The 5,967-nt window shown below is 41.2% G+C and overlaps 1 long non-coding RNA gene across 2 annotated transcripts; it reads right to left on the bottom strand.

Moving 5' to 3' along the window:
- Positions 1-4,955: 4,955 nt before the first annotated feature.
- On the bottom strand, positions 4,956-5,567 carry LOC108352329 (uncharacterized). 2 transcript variants are annotated; one of them, XR_015633044.1, is made up of 2 exons: positions 5,495-5,567; positions 4,956-5,245 (listed from the first exon to the last, which is right to left on the bottom strand). It is a non-coding gene; the product is annotated as an uncharacterized LOC108352329 (long non-coding RNA). The 2 variants fall into 2 exon arrangements; XR_015633045.1 differs by lacking the exon at positions 5,495-5,567 and adding an exon at positions 5,382-5,489.
- Between the last annotated feature and the right edge of the window lie 400 nt (positions 5,568-5,967).

Here is a 5,967-nt window from a genome sequence, read left to right as displayed (position 1 = left end):
TTAAACTCCTTCATGAATTAGGCTATCTCCATACCTTACAAAGAAATTGCCTCTGCTCAATGACAACAGGAACTTCAGTACCCCTTCAGCCTGCTTGACAAAACCTGGGACAGGAAGCAGATGGGGCTGTGGTGACTATACCTTGTTGACCCATACCTTGCCTTTCGGTGCCCAGTCTTTTCCTTTCTCTGCTGCATCTCATCCTTCTTACAACGTTTCCTTTATTTTCAAATACAGAGCAATTTGCTATCATATGTTCTGCTGGGGACAGTGGTCCTCATGCTGTGTCAATGGTTAGAACAGAGCTAGAGATAGAGACAGCTCCCAAAAATGACCTTACTCTGTCAGCACAGTCGTAGCTGGTTCTACTCATCTTAGAACAAATAATGCTTTTCTGCTTTTCTAACCCAATCCAAATAATGCTGCATAGCCCAAAAAAACTACTTCTGCCTTCGTCTATTAGCATTATTATTACCATTATTAACAAACAGGAAAGAAATAGGCAAGTATGGGTCATGAAACTAAAAGAGAACCAAGAGATAGAAAGTAGAGGTTCCGCAGGATGGGAGAAAGTAACAGATCCCATATGTCATGACTGCGAAGGTTATTGGGCGTGGAAGGGTACAAGGGTGGTTCAGAGAGATGAGGGAGGAGAAGGGAGGAGAATCAAAACCACAATTAGTAAAAAATACTGTTGAGAAACCTAACGCTCTGTGTGCTAATTTTAAAGATAAACAAACGAAAGCAGAAAAAGATAGTAGGTACAGGCTTAGAGATGCAGCCCAGTGGTAGAGTACTTGCCTACCACATATGAAGCACTTAGTTTGTTCCAACCGTCACACTTTAAATAATATTTAATTGATACATTATCAAATATTGTCTCCAAAATCGTATGGTCTCTTGGAGTAAAGAGTGGGTAAGAATGAACAATTACATAAATAACCACTAAAATTAGTTTTTAGCAAGACAAGGAAGAGGGTACAAAGTTTGTATCCACACAGAGGAGAGAAGTTCCAAGCATTTGGATGATCAGGAGACACGTCTTAGTAGGAACAAACGTCTAAGATGGTTTTTAAGAATGAAACCCAAGTGCCTAGGAGAGGAAGCAGAGTCGTGCTAGCAGCACAGCCTTTCGTCACACTAGAAGCAATGCAGACGTGAGCTGAAGAGGAAGCAGCTTAAGGAAGAAAGAAGAAAGACACAACAGGCGAGGAATACCTACATGCCGGCAACTGCATAAAACCCTTTGGATCAAATAATTCCAGGGAAGGACGGATAAAAAAGTGGAAATGAGAGCCATGACCTGGAGAAAGTAATAGAGATAAACTATGCAGCTCTCATTATGGCCGTACAGGGAATGTTAACTTCCTACTCTACACGTAAGAATACCAAGATTCCACAAGCTGACTTAACTTGCTCAGGACAGAAGGGTCATTAGTAAGCAGCAACCCCCTGATGCTAAAACAGAAACCCTATGTTCTATGGACCATAAAGCCAACATCACTGCAATTCCTTCTGCCTGGAGTATAAGATATGATGAAAAAAATCTTAAAACCACTTAAGACTTTAGAAGATGACTCATTAATAGTGATACCATTGAGAGCACACAGAAGCAACCATGAAGACTGAAGGGGTTTGGTGGTATCCCTGGCTTTTGTTTTACATATGCTGAGTTTGAACTGGTAGTTGCCTAAGGAAGCCCAAATAACAAGTGGAAAATACATTTGTTAAAAATGTATGAATCATCAAGCAGGGGTGGGCGGGCAATTTAGATGAAAAGCAACAGAAGGGATTGGAGCACACAGCAATGAGTGGACCAGAAGTCTTCTGGGGCAAAGGATGGAGAGAAAGAAATATTTCCATTATGGAGCCGGAAGAGAAAGCAGCTATTGGAGGTAGGTGTGTGAAAGGGATGCTCTTGGAAAATTGAAAGGTACACAGAACCTTGAGAAGAGAAGACTCTAAGAGGTCAACTTTTCCCCAGAGATGAAAGAGTATTTAGGACTTTTTCATATCTAGCCTGCATGTGGAATTCCTGTTGGTTTCCACAAAAGGTTGGATAGGGAAATACAAGAAGAAACCATATTGCAATGGATTCAGAGGGCTTTTGTGAAGAAGAACTGAAAGCAGTAGTAGGTACTCTCACAAGTGTGGTGTGAACAACGGAAGAGAGATAAGGTTGAAGCCTGCTCTAGCAGCAGGGTCAAAGGAGGGTTATAGTAGGATAGGTAGGGCCCTGGGCATAGTGTGGGTAGAAGAAAGAATGGAGATAGAATAGAGATAGGGCCAGAAAGATGGCACAAAACTGAAAGGAGGTAAGCAGGAACAGAATCAAGACAAGAGTTCTAGAGAAGGAAGTCCAGTTTACCTTCTTAGGCAAAGGACAAGAGTATCCGGAAGACACTGAGGACAGGAAGTTTGCTCAGCCTCACAAGGACTGGCTACATCCTCAATTAGACATACAATAAAGAGGATCTCCCTGAAGAAAGTGGATCTCTTGAAAAGGGAGAAAGCATGTTTATATAGATTAAGAAATAAAATTTTGATTATGAAAAAATTATCAGACATCAACAATTCTCTTAGATACTTTCTATAGCAGTTATTCTACTTCAAAAACTAAAACTGTTACTCTTGGGCTAGAAGATGGTTTAGTGAGTAATAGCTCTTGCTGCATAAGCCTGATGGCCTGAGGACATGGGTTCAAGTCCCCAGAAACACATAAAAATCCAGGCTGACCACATACACCTGTAATCCCAAAACTGTGGGGCGTATGACAGGAGAATCACTGGGGCTTACTGGTCACCAGCCAAGCTCCAGAGACTTTGCCTCAAAGAAATAAGCCAGAGATAGCACGCATCATCTTCTGTCTTCCACATATGGACACATCCATGTAGATACATCAAATTGCGCACATACACCAAACACATAGATATAAACATGTAAAAGAAAGAAAGAAAGAAGGAAGGAAGGAAGGAAGGAAGGAAGAAAGAAAGAAAGAAAGAAAGAAAGAAAGAAAGAAAGAAAGAAAGAAAGAAAGATAGATAGATAGATAGATAGATAGATAGATAGATAGATAGATAGATAGATAGATAGAAAGATGTCGGGGACAAAGACATGGCTCTGCAGAGTGTGTACTGCTTTTCCATAAAACCGAAGTTTGAGTTTCAACAGCCACTTAGGACAGCTCACAACTTCCTATAACTCCCGTTCCAAGGGATCCTATATCTCTGGGCCCCTCAGGTACCTGTGTTCAGACACAGACACATAATTACAAGTAAAATAAATATTTAAAAGTAAAACTGCATGTTTCTCTCTTAGACTGCATGGTCATTCTACTTTAAATGACAAAGACAGCCTTTAAGTTATCAGAAAAGAGGCCACTCTCTGAATTTTAAATCTGCAGTCTTATGAGAGCTTCAGACAGCCATAACCAGTGCAGTTTACCTGCACAAATTCTGATCTCAGAGCACATCATCAAAGCCTACCAATGATGTAGCTAGACTCGTTTACTTAAAAATAACAGATTATGTGGTTTTTAAGTGTTTTCACATTCTAAAATTCTTTGTGTATACTCATTATAATGGCACTGTATTACATGAGAACAGTACATGCCATATTTAATCAAAACAATATATTACCTGTGGATTAGCAATATATTATCTGCGGATTAAAGTCAAATGGAAGATGTGGGAGATACCTCTCTGGATAAAATGCTTGCTGTACAGCTGTGAGTCTGCGTTCAGATCTCCAGCACCCATAAAAAGGCAGGCATGCCAATTCATGTCCATATCAATTGTGCTGGGGAAAATGGACAGGCAGAGAAAAGTGGGTCCCCGGAGGGCATTGGCTAGCTGAGTTTAGCTGAAATGGTGAGCTCTAGGTACAATGAGAAACTCCATCACAAAAAGTAAGGTGGAGAGAGCTAGAGGAAGATGCCTACCATTAACCTCTGTTCTCCCCACAATCGCATACACAAAGATACACTCCCACACATCACATCACATCCACACACTGAATCAATCAGATAACAAATTAAGGTTAAAAACATCTCTCAGGGACTTATTACTGATGCTTCCTGTTCCCTTTTTTGTCACTAAGTGCTCGCATTTATTGGTACTCAGGGTTGAAGGTGTGAGGTGAATGGATGGTCTCATTTGATCCTCCTAACAGCCGCACGCTGAGGTTTGGCACATCATTATCATCCCAGCCTGAAAATAAACAAATAAGTAATGGATCAAGTGACTTCCCTGGGGTCTCAGAGTAAGAGGAAAACCAGTGTTAGTCTGGCTTTGAATGAAAAGTTGTCTATCAAAACACTAAGGGGAACAACTTGGTTGATTTTGTTAAATACAGGATTTATTTTTGTTCTCTTTCTGGCCTGGTACCTCTCATCCTGACAGTCTTGGAAATCAACCACCCTCAGAGTTCTCTGGAACTTCAAACATACTCAAAAATGTGGAAATAAGTTTGAAATCCTTAACTACATTTATAAAAGACCGATATTTGGAAATGAAGGTATAGCCTAGTATTAGAGTGTTCCCTAGCATGTAGAAGGTCTTGGTGGCTTTGTTTTGATTTCTTTTCATTCTCCACTACAACTTTACTTCTACTCCTCTTCCCAGTTCTCACTACTCATTGGTCTTGGGAGAATATCCAAGCTTGAAGATGTAACTATTATAAGGTAACACTGTAAAATGGCTTTCGTAAAACAAGACTGGAGAGTGGGCATGCCATAAAGATGAACATTCTCACCTCAGTACCAACCCAGGAAGGTCTGAGGCCAGGACATCATCCACACAGAGATGATAATTGGTGCTTCATTCCCAGGCTGCTCTCTGCACACATTCTAGTTGCTTAACCCAATTCCCAGACAAGGGAGGAAGACTGATAGGTGTGAACTGATGCTAAAACAGTGTGGTAAGACCAAAGCACAGGGCGTAAGGATGGCCGGGTAACAACTTGGTACAACATGTGTATTTCAACCCAACTTCCCAATATGGGCTCATTTCCTTTTTGCATCAACACGAAGCCTCAAATGAAACCACAGAGTGTATTTCATTTCAGAATGAAACTCATGACACAGCAAAGCAGTGAGTCATCCTCCGAGTCTGAAATTTCAATCCCAGTGGTATCAAAGCCAACTGGGTCTTTTCCATCATTAAGTCTGTACCGTGAATGCTGAGGGATTTGCGTTTTCACCATTCTTCATTTTCGCTGAACAGTCAGACATCGCACTGTAACTTTCCTGTCAATAAAAGACTGAGTTAGGACAAAAGGGAAAGAGAGTAGGGAAACTGCTCCCCTTCCTGGCCTGGACAATGGAAGAAGTAGAGATTTGATCCCAAGTTTTCCCCACTGATTAGCCTAGAAGCATAACCTACATGACCCGTGTATTTAACTACATTGTTAAATGAAAATGTCCTAAGTTAACAAAAGGCTATATCCTTTTTCTTTGGAATGCAAAGTTAGATGAATAGGCCCCGGGAACTCTTACAGTAATGAGGGCATCCGAGTCACTAACACGTTTCAGAATTCATGATGAGGTCACAAAAGTAGCTTCCTATGTTTTATGGGTGGCGACGTCATAATTGCTTGTCTGTTGCTCATCTTCCTTTTGGAGTGGAAAAAAAAAAAGCCTTGGTGGTTTCTCAGTCAGTGTGAACCAAAACCGTTGGATGTCCTTACTAAATGGGCATCCTGACACAAAACTAGGGCCACAAATTCCAAGAGGAAACTTGAAATCTGGCCCCCATGACAAAGAAACAAATTCATCTTTACGTCAACTTTTATCTCATTTTTGAAAGGCATCCTGGTGTGTCCCAGGGCTCACTGAATCTGTGTCACCCTGTGTCTGTCCTCCATCACAACTCCAGCCTTTGCCGCCATGATTAGCTTTTCTCATGGGAACATGCATTCCCACTCAGGCCTGCCAACCACAGTGACTTACATAAAGAGTGCTCGGAGGAA

The sequence above is a fragment of the Rattus norvegicus genome, chromosome 11 (assembly GCF_021556685.1).
Source record: "Rattus norvegicus strain SHRSP/BbbUtx chromosome 11, alternate assembly SHRSP_T2T, whole genome shotgun sequence".
NCBI lineage: Eukaryota > Metazoa > Chordata > Mammalia > Rodentia > Muridae > Rattus > Rattus norvegicus.
Note: the sequence above shows the minus strand (reverse complement) of the source record. Positions and strands in the feature narration are given on the sequence as shown.